The sequence below is a fragment of the Adiantum capillus-veneris genome, chromosome 1, assembly GCF_014529385.1.
Source record: "Adiantum capillus-veneris isolate H3 chromosome 1, ASM1452938v2, whole genome shotgun sequence".
In the NCBI taxonomy this organism is placed as follows: Eukaryota; Viridiplantae; Streptophyta; class Polypodiopsida; order Polypodiales; family Pteridaceae; genus Adiantum; species Adiantum capillus-veneris.
The window spans coordinates 36,042,219-36,057,103 of record NC_140931.1 but is presented as its reverse complement, the minus strand read 5'-3'; the positions used below and the strand labels follow the sequence as shown (position 1 = coordinate 36,057,103).

The 14,885-nt window shown below is 45.9% G+C and overlaps 1 protein-coding gene and 1 pseudogene across 5 annotated transcripts in view; one reads left to right on the top strand and one right to left on the bottom strand.

The window, feature by feature from the left end:
- LOC147464547 (serine/threonine protein phosphatase 2A 55 kDa regulatory subunit B beta isoform-like) overlaps positions 1–14,885 on the bottom strand; it is a 185,070-nt gene that overhangs the window by 115,696 nt on the left and 54,489 nt on the right. The gene's annotated exons all lie outside the window — the stretch shown is intronic.
- LOC147464548 (uncharacterized) lies at positions 6,579–7,742 on the top strand (annotated as a pseudogene).

Below are 14,885 nucleotides of genomic sequence, written 5' to 3'. Positions count from 1 at the left end.
GTGGTGGTGGACAAGGGGGCATCCATATAGAGAAAACGATACCCTGTATGCCAAGTATAACCATCTCTAGTGCCCATGCGTGGAGTCACTGTGCAAAGAGCGGCCTAAAGAAGCATCTTCCAAGGTTCTTGGCGGGAAAAAGACCCCGAACAATAAGCTTGGTAAGAAGGGCGCAGCTCTATAATTCTGGATCAATAATGCCAAGGCCTCCCTCTGACCTAGGACGAATAATCGTGGACCAGCGAACTCGAGCACGAGTATCAGTAGTCCCATCTGTGCCACTCCATAAAAAGTTCCGCACTAGTCGGCGGAGCTGAGCTATCACACCAGAATGTAGCATCCAACAAGAGGCCGTATACCATACTATAGCCAGAATGACCTGGTTGGCGACCAATGCACGGCCAGCCAACGACAGATGACGTGAAGACCAATGACATAGCTTCTTGCGAATAGACTGTATTACGGGTGCAAACTGCTGCTGTGAGGAAACATCAAATCCAACCTGAAAGCCCAGATATCTGCATGTCAGACCCGGCTGCAGCCATGTGAAACCATCAGCTACCCCCCAAGTAGGTATGTCATCACTGCCAACCAGTAACCCATAGGATTTATGCCAGTTAATGCGTGCACCACTCGCAATGCAAAAAACCTCTAGGGCCTCCCGCATGGCATAAAGAGCAGCTAGCAATAGCGCAGCCTCAGCATAGTATCATCAGCAAACTCTCGATCAATAAGGTCCGGAGCTGTAGGTACTGGCATGGTCAACCCACGAAATGCATGACTCTGAGCACGAAGAAAGTCGAACATAGTCTCTCCTACAAACAGATACAGATATGCTCCTAAAGGACATCCCTGACAGACAGAACGAAAAAGCTCAAAACTGCGACTGACACGGCCACCAATAGTAATAGCACTCTTGGCAGTCCTGAGGAGAGCGGAAATGCCTGAGATCCATCTCAAAGGGGAACCCATCCTCGCTAATGATCCTTCGAGAAAGTCGCACTCAACACGATCGTATGCTTTCTCGAAGTCAAGGATGAAAAAAGCGAGAGGTTCAGAACAAGATGTGGCCCACTCTACTGCCTCATAAAAAGTGAAGATATTATCCAGGATGCATCGATCCATGACAAAGCCTGTCTGAGAAGTATGAATAATATCTGGTAAGAACGATCGCAAGCAATGGCTAATCAGTAACGCTAATATCTTATATACCGAAGGGAGTAGGGTAATAGGTCTCCACTGTCGGAGCTGAGTGGTGTCACCCCCCTTCGGAATAAGAGATATGAGACCTGAACAAAGATCCGGATGTATATATCCTGATGCAAAGATGTCGTGAAAACCGCGAAGCAGTGGTCTATGCAATACATCCCAATATGTCAAAAAGAAAGCTCGTAGTGAGGCCATCCTCTCCTCGACAGGAGGATGGATCAAGACTCTCGATAGCAGCATGGAGCTCTGCAAGACTGAAGGGTGCCAACAAGATCTCTGCCATAGTGTCTGTACAACGGTGTCGAGTGTGATGCCAGATCTGCTCACGGCCAAGTAAAACCTCAGTAGTGCATACATCAGCAGTGAACAATGTCTCAAAATAATCTGCACACATATCAAGAATAACATCAGGATGCATATGTAGTGTCCCCTGAGCATCACACAAAGTCCGTAGGGTGGTGCCAGGAGGGCGCTCTTTATGCGCAGCGAAGAAGTCTTTATTCATTCGATCAGCTTTAGCAATCCAATGAGATACTGAAGCATGATGAGTGAACTCGGACCTAGCCTCCTGTACGCGACGAATCTCCTCTGTGAGCTCTGTCTGTCTAGCATCTAGATAAGCATCTTGAGGCCACTCCTCAAGCAAGCGCTCAGTGGAACCAAGAGGAATGTGAAGATCAGACTTGCGTACTCTCAACTGACGATGAATAATAGCAGTCTGATCACGGCAGTAAATACTAGACTGAGTAATGCAATGAGTAAGAAACTCTCCAGGGGGACCACAATAAGAAGCACCCGTGGACCATAAGTCACGAATCTGCTGCTGCAAAACTTGAGTGGTGAGAATACTGTCAGGGATGCGGCAGCCTCGTCTCTGTGTAGAGGATCTAGTGAAGGAGATAAACAATGAGATGGGTAAATGATCTGAGAGGCTGGTCCCTCTCCAAATAGTGGTAAATCCACCTAGAGCTGCTGCCCAAGGGCCAATGTAAAAACGATCAAGTCGCTCTAATAATCTCCCCTGCTGTCTGTGAAACCCCCACGAGTAATGAAGTGTAGCAGGGTGTGTGCCAGGCGTCAACACCTTGAATAGCTAGAAGAAATCGATCCCAAGCTGGCTGCTCATCGGGAGCAATGGATGATAGAACTGGAGGTGTGATGGCTCGCCAATCAGAGTCGCTCTCAACGTTGTTGAAGTCGCCTCCAACAACCCAAGAGTCTACAGCAGGTAGAACAGCAGCCAAGGAGGACCAAAAAGTAGCCCTCTCCTGAGGAGCAGTGGGTGCATAGACTGACATAAAACCAATGATAGATTCCCAAATCCGAATAGAAACATAGATTGCTCTGCCAGCGACAAGGGTACCATGCCGCTGAACTGAGGCCAAGTAACATGGCCGCATTGAGATGCATACACCGCAACTCTGTCCATGAAGGCCAAGAGCAGGCTCCCAAAAAGTGCGGGCGCATGGGGGCATGAGATTGCCAAAGGGAGTGGCAATCTTATGCTCTTGTACTAGTAATATATCCACAGTGTCCACTACATGAGCGTGTAAATCTCTACAAAGTAAAAGCTTACGGGAACCTCTTACCCGAGAAGTCTGTAAACCATTAGCATTCCAAGAAACTACATTTAAAACCATAGACTGCATGAAAGAATTTGTAGAGCATCTGACTAACTGCGCATCTTCTTGGAGGCAGCAGGGCCATCCAAGGGGTGAGCTTCAGGCGGTAGGAAAGCAACCCGCAAGCCCTCTCTAAGATATGGTGTCTGATTGCACCAACTGCGGACCTCAGCTTGTTTACATTGCATTACCGATGCTGCCTGTGTGTACCTGCCTGTCTGCGCTGCATCGCTAACCCTAAAAGACGACAGCAGCCTGTGCGTACCTTCTGCAGCCTACGCGTACCTGCTGCTGCCGTGCGAAACCCTAACAGCCTGAAAAATGAACGCTGCGAAACCCTAACAGCCCGAAAACCCTAACTGCCCGAAACCCTAACTGTGAGAATCCCTAATTGTGCTCTACTCGCATCTTTCTACTGCCTGCAAGAGAGAGAGAGAGAGAGAGAGAGAGAGAGAGAGAGAGAGAGAGAGAGAGATAGAGAGAGAGAGAGAGAAAGAAAGAAAGAAAGATTTTTTAACGTCTATAAAGAGGCCGAAATCGGCCTATGAGACAAATCAAAGTACATGAGGTGGGTATCCTCTGTGTATCCATAAAGGATAAAAGGGTACAAAAGTAAAAGTAAACTATCTTGCGTAATGTCTGGGGGGAGGTGATACAAAGAGGGTGGGGGTGGAGCTCCAAAAACTGGGAGAGAGATGCAGTCCTATATGCTGGGGTAAATACAATCATGAGAGAGCGAAAGAGTCCAAGCTTCACTTCGGGTCTTGCTTTTACCGTTTGCCTGTCTCGCCCATTCTTCATGGCGGCTTTGCCTGTCTCGAGTGCTACACATGGCGCTCAATCACCACTTGCCTGTCGCGTGGACTGCACTGGCGTCCTGTTGACACGCATTGACTCCAAAGTACAACACTTGGCTCAGCATGCCTTGGTTGGCCGGATGATTGGACAGTCTCCACCTCGATCTTCTATAGGTGATTGGTGTCAGAGTGCATTGGGCACTACTCAGGGACGGATCTCGGAGCTTACATTCCTTGGCAGGGGCATATTCATGGTAAGTCTTTCAGATCCCGCCACTACCTCAGCTCTCCTGGCTCTCTCTCCGATACTCTCTAATCGCAGGATGATATACTTGACGAGGTGGTATCCCGAGTTTACTACTGAGGAGTTTGACAGTCGACACCTTATTCCCACATTCCCTCTGACGCTCTCCTTCCCGGATACGCCTCTCCATTTTATTGATGAGCATCTCCTCCAGATGATTGCTGCTCATTTTGGCACAGTAGTTCCAGGATCCTGCATCTTCTCATCTGGCCCACCTCGCATTCAGGTCTTGGTGTTTGGGGATACTTCATTACCAGATACAGTTACTGTGGCTGTGCGCGATCGAGACTACTCTCTCCAAAAGGTAGTCACTGGCCGCCTAGGACAGTGCTTACGCTGTCACGAGATGGGACACTTGGCACGAGATTGCCCGACCCTGCCACGCCATCGGCGGCAACAACAGCCGGCTCGTGGCACTCATGCTCAGCCACGTGGTCAACGTCAACAACCCGTTCCTCCTACTACTCCTCGAGCACCTCAGCAGCCTACACGTGCTCCTCGAGCTCCGACCCTCCATGTTCCTCCCTCCGCTTCAGCTCCCACTGAGGCAGCATGGCAGACAGTGGGTCGTAACCATTCCTTCCGTCCTCGTCAGCAACCAACAACGCATGCAGCCCCCAGTGTTACCTCTCCTGCTTCCTCTCAAGTTTCCACCACCCCCTTACTCCCTGCTTCTCCTCGTCATTCTTCTTCTTCGGCACAGGATCACTTACCTCTTCTACCAGCTCCTCCTCCACCTGCAGTTCCCCCGCCCGCTCCCTCCCCTCTTCCCGAGGCCCCTATTCCCATGGAGATGGATCATTCACCGCTACTACCTCTCCCTTCTCCTCCTCTTCCTCTCGCCCTTACCCTCCCCCCTCCACCTTCTGGTCCTCGCCCTCCCTCAGCAGCTCATACTTACGTCCCACGCAGTTTTCTCAGCTCTTGCCCTCTTTCCTGGGGCACTCATCGGGCTGAGATGTGCGGTGACTCAGAAGGGCCATTGCGGTTGCAGCTCTGCCTTATGCATCACAAGACAAGTTGTGTTCCCTCTTTAATAGGCAGTCGCTCTCAGCCTACCCGTTCCTTTTTCCTTCCATTCTCTCTCTCTCTCTCTCTCTTTTCCAAGATTTCTCTGTTTATGCTACATATGATTATTTCTCGGTTTTTTCTCTGTTTTATTGCTGGTTTTTGTCTTGTTTTTGGCTGCTTTTCCTCTGTATTGTTTTCTTTTATTTGTGAGCATGATCAAAATCAAAAAATGCTGTGAAAATTTCTGAAAATCAGTGTTTTGATCACATTTTCAGAGTTCTAATGAAATTCTCCTTCTAAATGCCTTGGAAACTTTGCTTTATGCAATGCAGACTCCAGATATTACTACCCTGTCAGCATGTCTCGGAAAGTAGGAGCTTTCTGGTGCAACGTTGACAAGGTCAATACATATATGGGTTCAGTTCAAAGCAATGGTAGTGCAAATTTTGCATTAGGACACTCACTGGGGGCTCACACGAGTGAAGGCACACTTTAGCCACGGGATAGGACCGTGTGATTCTGAGTCTGTGGAGGTTTATAATGGTCTCAAAGCTTGGAAGGCTGTACAATTATGCATTCCTATGAAGAATGTGGCTGACTTAGGACAACCACAACAAATCAAAGGTCAGGCAGATAAAAGGCCTTGCGAGGATGATGAGGATGTTGAAGATGATGGTCCTCGTGCAAAACGGACACCCCTTGATGGTTTCAAGGCGGGGAGCATAAAATCAACCATACAAAAACAGCAAATCAAGGAAGCGACACGCAAAATCATGAAGCTTTTTATTCAGTGTGGGCTAGCCTTCCATGTTGCCCGCACTCCTAGGTGGAAGAAGGCAATACGTGCCATTTCTCGCCTTGGGTTTGAGTGGGAGGGGCCATCGTATGAGACCTTGCGCACTAAACAATTGCGCAAGAAGAAAGCAAGTTGTCAGGCGGACTCGAGGCCACATGGTCCAAGTATGGTTGCACTGTCACAAAGTGATGACATGGCTACCGACAGAAGAAAACCTAATTTCTGCCAGAAACACTAATCTGCAGAAACCCTAATTTCTGGAAACCTTAACCCTAATTTCTGGCTGAAACCCTAAAAGTTGCCACGTGGCCAGCGTACGGATTTCCGGATTTTGCGGAGTTGAAAAGCAGCCCCATGGGCGACGCAATTTCGCCAAGAGAGAGAAAATTAACTGCTTTATTTTTACTCTCTTGAGAGAGAGAGAGAGAGAGAGAGAGAGAGAGAGAGAGGGAAACTTTGCTTTTATTTTTTGAAAGCTTTTGGGGCTCTGCTTTTGGGCATCCTTTGTAATCTTTAAATACGTGGTGAGGGGCTCACTCTGCAGAGCATCTGGACGCAGAGTCTGAGAGTGAACCCTAACCGCTCTTTGTACTCTGACATTGATTTTAATACATAAAGAAATACCGAAAGGGGCGCGAGTCTTTGGGGCCAATATCTCTAGGCACGGAACTCCGCTGGGCCAGTGCACATCTATTGTGATCTGTGAATTGTTTTGAAGTGGTTATTTGGTGCTATGGTGATTGATTCTTGACTTGGGAGTAGCAGCATGGGATGAGAAGGATGAGCCACGGTCCAAGGCATTTTCTCATTTAGTCATGAATGAGAATTGGTGGTTGGTGAAAGCACAAATCCCATATACAATGTTCTTCGGCTTACAGATATCGAGGGGAGTACCATGGGCCTTCTCTATGAGTTTATGAACAAAATTGAGGAGGCACTAAATGTGTGCACTAGTCTATCACAGCAGAGGTAAGTGTACTTGTTGAATATTCTATTTATGATTATGTCTTGCAAGCGTACATTGTGTCATAACTAGTAATATATTTTGGCAAGTTTGTTCTTCTATCATAGAGTACAAGACATTACAGACGTTTGGCAAGATCGTTGGGATTGGTTCCATCGCCCAGTGGCACACATTCTCCACCCTCTTTGGAGGAGTGAAGATCAATTTGTGAATACTGAGTTGGAGGATGGGTGGAGTACTTACATTGGGCATCTTGTGTCGAGCTTATGAGTAAGCTTGAAGATCAATTACTTCTCTACCATAATGGTAGTAGTAATCATTTTGGAAAGTCCACTGCATTACATAGGGAAGCTCAACTACAACCAGTGTCATGGTGGGAGAAGTATGGTATTGGCACGCCTGAGTTAGTACGTTCCTAAATCCCAACCTACTCTTACGCATTCATTATTCTTGATTCTTGTGAGAAATCTTAAAATAACCATAGTCACAAGGGACGCATTCCGGGACGGGGAACGGGTGACGAGGGACGGGGCTCAAATGGATTTTAGTGTAAAAAAGAGGGCGGGACGGCAAGTGGGGACGGAAAAGTAGGGGCAGGAAGCCCGAAAAAGGGCGTCTCCTGTTACTATGAAAATAACTACTAACACTACAATATTCCTCTTGTACAAAGAAGGATTGCAATAAGGGTGCTCTCCCAAGATTGTAGCTCTGGACCAGCCGAGAGGAATTGGAGCACATGGGCTCTTTTTCATACCAAAAAGAGGGACAAGCTCTCCACTGCAGAGTTGGAGAGACTTGTTTATTTTCATTGTAATCTGCGGTTGCTAGAGCTTAATGGAGTTGATCCTAACAAGGTAGACATCAACAAGTGCAATGAGATTCCATATATTCCTAACGAGGAGACATATATGCCATGCTCTATGAGGAGATGATAGCTGCAACTCAAAGGACACGCTCTCAGACACAGGCCAGCACTATTGTTGCAGCTACAACAAGGGACGAGGCCTTACTTGAGGAGTGTGATGCACATGAACAATGACTCTGGAGAGCTTGAGGATGCTACAGACGACGAGGAGGATCAGGACGAAGTTGAGGCTTGAGCCTTGATTTTGATTTTAGACTCTTCTTTTATTTATTTGTAACCGCATCTTCCCTATTGGCTAGAGTTATGTATTGTTCTTGTTTTGAGCATTTCAATGCTCATTGAGTAATGGCTTAGATATCTTTTTTTCTATGTTGTATCAAACTATTATTTGAGAAAGGTGGAGATTGTAGTTTGTGGCATGCTCTCGCTGTAAACATGTGTTTGTTTGAACCTTGAAATTTTACTAGATTGATAGCAGTTGCCAGTGAGATTAATCACATGACGGGTTATTTATAGCTTTTTTTGGGTAATTGTGTCTATAAGGTTGAGTGTTTTCAACCATATTTATGGTAATTTTCAACGGATTAATTGAATATGATTAAATTTTTAAGTTTTTAAAATACCGTGTTTCTTAAGTTTCAAAAGATATTTGAAACCCATTTCATACCTACGTAAGTTTCATATATGGACCTAGCAACATTGACAGATGCGTCCAACGACTAGATCGTCATTGCGCACACGAAGACCGACACCCTGTAGGCCCCAAAGATTTGCACCCCTTTCAGTATATCTTTATTCAATTGAAAATAGACGATCCGAATACTTAGATCCAAGCTGTCCAAACCTGTCAAGGGCTGAAATCACAGCTCTCCATAAAAGCTTCAAACCTGAAAATCCACCCACCAAACTGAAACACAGCCTCCTCTCTCATATTTGGGGTGTTAGCCCTTTACAGACGCGCACACAATTAGGTGTTGTTGAAAGGAGACAGGGGAAACGGTTAATGCTCACATGGTCAGTACGACAGGCCTGCCCTCTTGCCCCATTTCTGTTCCTTTTCTATGCTGAGATGATGAGTAGATTTTTGACTTCACGGGAGGTTGGTTTGCGTAGATTACAGCTACCTATTCAGAGAGATATCTTATGGACGATGAGTTTGCCGATGACTCAAGCATGTATTTGGAGGGCCAAGAGGCCAATTTGCACAAATGTCAGCAGTCTCTTGAGGTGTTCTCTTGCGAATCATGAGCATTGATTAACTGGCGGAAGACAATGCTGAGATGGGATCTTGGTGTAGGTGCTTGGAGCTGCAAAACTAAGGGCTGAAAATGCAAAACCCTAGGGATCTGCAACTTGACGAGGCTATGGGCTGGCGATGGCAGAAATGGGCTGAATGCTGAAAACGCTGGCTGATCTGATGGATGGGGCTGCAATTTGCAGGCGATGGGCTGATCTGGTACAAAACATTGATGCTGATGGCTGAAAACTGTTAGCCCTTGGGCTGATCTGGTTCTGCATGTACTGACAGAGGCTTTAGAGCTGAAAACGCTTAAGTGGGTGGATGGATGCTGAGGACAAAACGCCACGGTGCTGAGCTATCGCAAAAACGCCGAGGCATGCTTGTGTTGGGTACTGTATTGCAAGTGCTAAATATGCTTTGAGAAGTGACCCCTATGGTCAATTATATATGCCCGAAAGTCTATGTCGAGCAGAGCACAAAGAAGACCCCGTGACTTTTATAAATGTTGCTAGAATGTCACTTATTAATAATGTCCTCATTATTAAATAAGAGATGCTTTGTACGCGTATACTACCTAGGGCTTGGTACTGATGCTACTGCCTAGGAACACTCCCCAATGCCTACACCTAGCAAACATTGGTTGTGCTCATGTGCAATCAGAGGGTATACAACTACACTAAAGTGTCTGGACATGCAAATCCTATGGGTGCCGGAACACTTCCTAGGCCCTCATAAACCCTAGAAGTAGGAGTTAGCTTGTCCACATCCACATAGGGTTAGATGTGCACCTGACACGTTCCGCTACATTCACATTCAAATTGTGTACTTCAAGGACAAGAAAAATGTGGTTGCAAATGCACTATCTCGCAAGCCACAAATATCCATGATCAGAGTAGGGTTTCAACATGACTTTGATGATATGAGGGAGCACTATAACTTTCATGAATTATTCGACAAAATAGTAGAATTGAGATAGAATAAACCATTTTTGTCTCTCATATTTTGGGGTACTGATTTACTGACAGTACTCTTCATTAAGCAACTACTTATTGCAACTTGTTTCAGAACATAGAACCTCCATTATCTTGATGGTGTCTATTTTAAACCTGTCTTGCTGCTGATGTGAATTTTTTGACTCTGGTTTTAATGGTGGTTTCAATGCTTGGCGATTTTCTCTTGAGTGGAGTACTGAAGAGAATTGATGTTTGAGAATGCTTGCACATACTCATGGCGGGGGGAGTATTGAATGTTTGAAAAGTGTTGTTTTTACTCATGGCCCGGACCCTCGTGGTTATTTACGGGGGAAGTATTATTGCTACTCATGACCGAACCTGGATAGTTATTTACGGGGGGAGTATTGTTGTTTGTTACTCATGGCCGGATCTGGATGGTTATTTACGAAGGGATATTAAGAAGTCTAAGCAGTGATTCCTCTCAACACCTCCAACGACGTGGGTTGCGGTCTCGGGGGGGGGGGGGGGGGGGGGGGGGGGGGGGGGGGGGGGGGGGGGGGGGGGGGGGGGGGGGGGGGGGGGGGGGGGGCGTTTGGTTGTAAAAGGCCTCTATATCTCATGGCCCGGACCTTTTTAGGTTATTTACGAGAGGAGTGTTGAGCATGTAGTTAAACAACTCATGCCCCGGACCGGGATGGTTATTTGCGGGGAGGAGTGTTCATCAACGACTATATGTTTCTACGTCTTGTAACATACATATGTGAGCACTTCTGTCACATTGTGATGTGCCAACCACTGAATATTCCTAATTGGATGAGATTGCATGGGTTTGTAATTATTAGTGCATCAAGACACCCATTACAGATCAGCGCGGTCTTGGTGTGATGGTTGATTTTGCTACGTCGGAATATCAAGAGCTCCAATATGGAATGAGACTATACTCATTAGTGGATGAGATTTTCTGAGAAGTCAATGACTCAAGATATCAAGAGCACCAATCTGGAATGAGAAAACTGATTGTCCCTCAGAATGACCCTCGGAAATTTTTTAGCTAGCTTAAGTTGTTTTGCAGATATACGGTAATCCTAGACGATTACTCTTCATCAAAAAGGGGGGATGTCACAAGCTGCTGACGTGTCAAGCCACTAAAGAACGGAGCCAACCTGCAGATCTCAGTCAAGGGGCCTAAACCCTAAGAGAAGCAGCAGCAAAAGAAGTCTGAACCAACTTATGAGGTTCCCGTCCGATGGGGCCCATAATAGAATAAAGTAGAATCTACTCTCACAAATAGAACTTGCAATCAACTGATGATGTGGCACTATTGTACAGACAACCCCGATTTTACGTTGACAGTGTTGACGTGGCAGATTTTTAAAAATTCCGTTGATATGCTGACATGACAGGCCTCTACCGACAATTCCACGTTTTATCGCAACAGTGTACAGATTTTCCTACTTTTGCGTTGGCTGCTTTTGGGAGGCCAGATACTTTAGAACTTGAATGCTTTGCATGTATACTTTTAGAGGCAAGGGGCCTTTAAAATGACCCATGGGCTCTCACTCTGGCACTCTACCCGCGGCAGAAGCAGAGCAAAGCCATGGGAGTTGTACCATGTTGAAGCAATATAAAGAAATATCGAAAGGGGGGCCAAGGTTTGGGGCCAGTGTTCTCTTGGGGTGGAGTTCCGTCACTCCCAATCTTGTGCGTCGTGCATCTCTTTCAAGTTCAGTTGTTATTTGAAGTGCTTAAAGTTGTTCAGTTTGTTCTTTTCTGTTAGCACGTGGTGCACGTTCTCGTTGTCATAATACGGGAGCGTACACGAGCACTTAGAAAATCTGAAAATTATAATACTTTGCAAACATGAGAGAAGGGAGAAGATCGACACAGTATTGGGGACCAGAAGATGGGCTGGTCCCCCCCCCCTCAAGAGTATTCTTTTATTCAGGGAGAATTCTTATACAAGCACGAGAACCCGAGGAAACCCCTCCGTTCTGTAATCTTAGACCCGAAGGTCATGCTTTCCCGTAAAGGGCTTGGGCACAAGGCCGTTCCTTCTCGTAAGGGACTTAGGCACAAAGCCGTACTTTCCCGTAAGGGACTTAGGCGTGAAGCCGTACTTTCCCGTAAGGGACTTAGACGTGAAGCCGTACTTCCCGTGAAGGGCCTTCCCGTAAGACGGGAGATTCCTGCAAAACAAACCACACAAAGCAACAATTCTCAATGCGTATCAACACCTTATACCTGTCGCTCCTTGCTCGGAGAATCGACCTCCATACTCAGTCGTCACGCGAACACTTGCAAGTTCCGTCGCCAGCCTCTACTCCAGAATCCCAGCGCTAGCACTCTCTGCTGCTTCCGGCTTGCTGAAAACTAGAACGCTGGCTTACCCTTTTATAGGGTCTGGCACCCGGTGGGAATAGAGGCCCAAAAAGCACAGCCTGGCGCTCCTAGAGAGAGGAGAGAGCGAGATCGCAATTTCAGCCCCCTACGTTAGCTTTTAGCGCTAGCTTTTTTTTTTAAGAGCCTTGGTTGCTTTATTTTATTAATAAAAGGGTTGGTCACTTAAAAGTGACCGGCCACTTTATAAAATAAAGTGTGAACCTGTTCAAATTTTAAAAACTCACTCAGTTAGTGAAAACAATGCTACACGAACACATTCCAGGCGTCCCCGGGTGCAGGACACGACACAGATGCAATGCAGACACAGACTCCTCGCGGGAAAACATCTGCCCTCCCGCGAATGTTCCTGCTTTTCGTAAAAAGCTTCATTGAACCCATCTTTATTCTTGTGCTTGCGTTCTTACGCGTATTTTCTTACTCAGTTCGGATTTCCTCCTTAGCCTACGGGATGCCCCCTTACTGATGCACCCGTCACCCATCATGTGACGCATCAAGGGCACTCGTAACCCGGCCCTTTCCACCGAGCTTACGGAAACTCCTTCGCGATGTTTACCGTCACCCATCAAATGACACATCAGAGTTTGTCCGTTCTTGATGGCAGTTCCTGTAGCTACAATCTTTTAACAGTTCCTAGTGCACATAATAAAATATCCTAAAAAAGAGATTAATCATTAAAAATAAGAAAATAGTCCAATTAGCAACACCCGTTATAGCAACAATTAAGCGAACAAGTACATAAATATGCTATGCAATGCAACATCAGTATGGATGGTCCTCTTTCATGAGCCTATGACTAGAGAACGTGCTAGTACACAATTGGAGCAGACCTTGAGGAAAGTTCGTGCACAAGGTATTTCTGGGCATGTGCATGTGAGCACAAGTTCCAACAGAAAGCCAAGTCCACCGTTTTGCACATGAACTCAAAGTTCAAGACTCAATGGAACATAAGATCTAAGAACAATTAGAAAGAGGTGTCCATCCATGGGGTGATATCATTTATTTTCCTCAATGCAAGTATAACATTTGGCCCACAATTTCCATTTAAGCGACCAAAAGGTGACACTCCCTCCCGCTTCTAAACAGTTGTCCGCAAATGAGAAGCATCCAAATATGCATGAAGCAAATGTGGGACTGAGCACTTATCTTAAGCATTCACCGTATCACTTCCGCTACACATTACATTGGTATTAGAGCTCTAGTCGTGCTTTGGCTTCACAAATTTAAGGAAACATCAAGAACCCAAGAAGAAACAAGAACCCAAGGAATCTCTCTCAAATAGTTTCGTGTTCTTGTCCCGCACTAATAACTGTTGCCTACAGATATTAGCCTCCCACCCTTAGTTCGGGCATCCCTATATACCTAGATGAATCCAGGATAACCCTTGAAGGAAAGTGCAAGGTATGGACCCATGGTAGTCACCCACAAGACAATATAACCATCAGTTCCATCATGCATAGTATTGACTAAATACCATGACATCCCCACTAACCTCGTCAGTGCCCAATAGTGGGTGTAGAGCTAGGTACTAACATATGCTCCCCAACAAAACACACACCACACGTGCACACACATGAGCATACATCAACACAAAGTTCAACGCACTGAGTTTCTGTCATGACTCTGGAGATCAAGGGCAGACTTAGCCATAATGAAGCCTAGCTCGGGCATCCCTATGTCTTGGTTACCCTTAAGGCATAACCTCATCATCATGATAGAAGATCGGCATCGGATACATGAAGATCTAGATCTTGAGTACCAAGATCTGCTTGCCTCGTATGCGGGTATGGCAGGAGTTAGAGGAAGAATCCCTGACCCTCTTTTGCATTCGCATTCGCATTCGCACGTAGCGTGCATCCACTTCTGTCAACATGGAACCATTGGAAATTTGGAAATACCTCCCAAGTACCCTTACTTTCCATCTTCGCCCGCAATGTTTTCATGATAGGACTATTCGGGTGGAAGTACTTGCTCACAAGGCAGAGTCAACATCAAGGTTGACATTCTGTGACAATAGTAATGCTGACTAGTAGCTTCTATGGTCAGTGTTTACATTGCAACAGTACCTACATCCGCAGTATCTGTAAGTTTGGAGGAGTTTTTGTTGGTTTATGCATCCACAAGCATTCAGCATCAGAAGTAACGTGCACATAGCACTTGAGCCACATGGACAAGCTACTATTACTGGTCCGCATCCGTCTTAGTTAAAATAGCTTAGGATCTAGCCTAGCACTTTGTGAACCTCTAGAAGGACATCCATGATCAGGCAAATCACAGGTGCATACCCTTACTTGCACAGTACAATCACTTAAGCATATAAGCATATGAACGGTCACTTAAGTCATTTATTAATAAGTGACTTTGACAATACATTTATAAAAATTAGGTAGGCCAATTGGCTAAAAAACTACAAAAGAATCACCTTGACTTCAATTTTGGGATATCAGATTCCAATGCCCAGTGCCCACATCACCTCAAGACCTAAAGTTTCCATTGCCAACACCTCAGCATCATCAGCGTTTTTGCATAGGTGCTAAAAAACAAAGAATTCGGCAATATGATGGACTGTTTTGATGAAAAACACCTCCATATATAGATTAGTGGCATAGGATGATAAAAAGAAACTCCCCCAAGGTAGATATGGCTATGGAAAGCTTCAAAGTGCAAAAAAATGCATCAAAGGCAAGCCCCCAAAAATGCCCTAGAAGCTCAAACTCGCAAATTCTC